The sequence below is a fragment of the Solanum pennellii genome, chromosome 9 (genome assembly GCF_001406875.1).
Source record: "Solanum pennellii chromosome 9, SPENNV200".
In the NCBI taxonomy this organism is placed as follows: Eukaryota; Viridiplantae; Streptophyta; class Magnoliopsida; order Solanales; family Solanaceae; genus Solanum; species Solanum pennellii.
Genome location: NC_028645.1, coordinates 57,195,656 through 57,195,926, shown reverse-complemented (window position 1 = coordinate 57,195,926; position 271 = coordinate 57,195,656).

Genomic DNA, 271 nt, shown 5'->3' with positions numbered 1-271 from the left:
TACGTGTCGGTTCGTGAAACCCGATCCCCTAATACTACGTGTCGGTTCGTGACACCCGATCCCCTAATCTCATTAGTTTAGTTCATCAAGCCTTCCTTTATGTCAAGGCATCATCATAAATAGGGAGATTTTAAGGTTTAAGATTCACAGCCTCATCTTTCCAAATCCATTACAATTACAAAATCACATCATGCAACCACACAATTAAGCATATTGAAGACTTTAAAATATCACCCAATACATATCATTCGCTATTTAGAGTTTACTATCA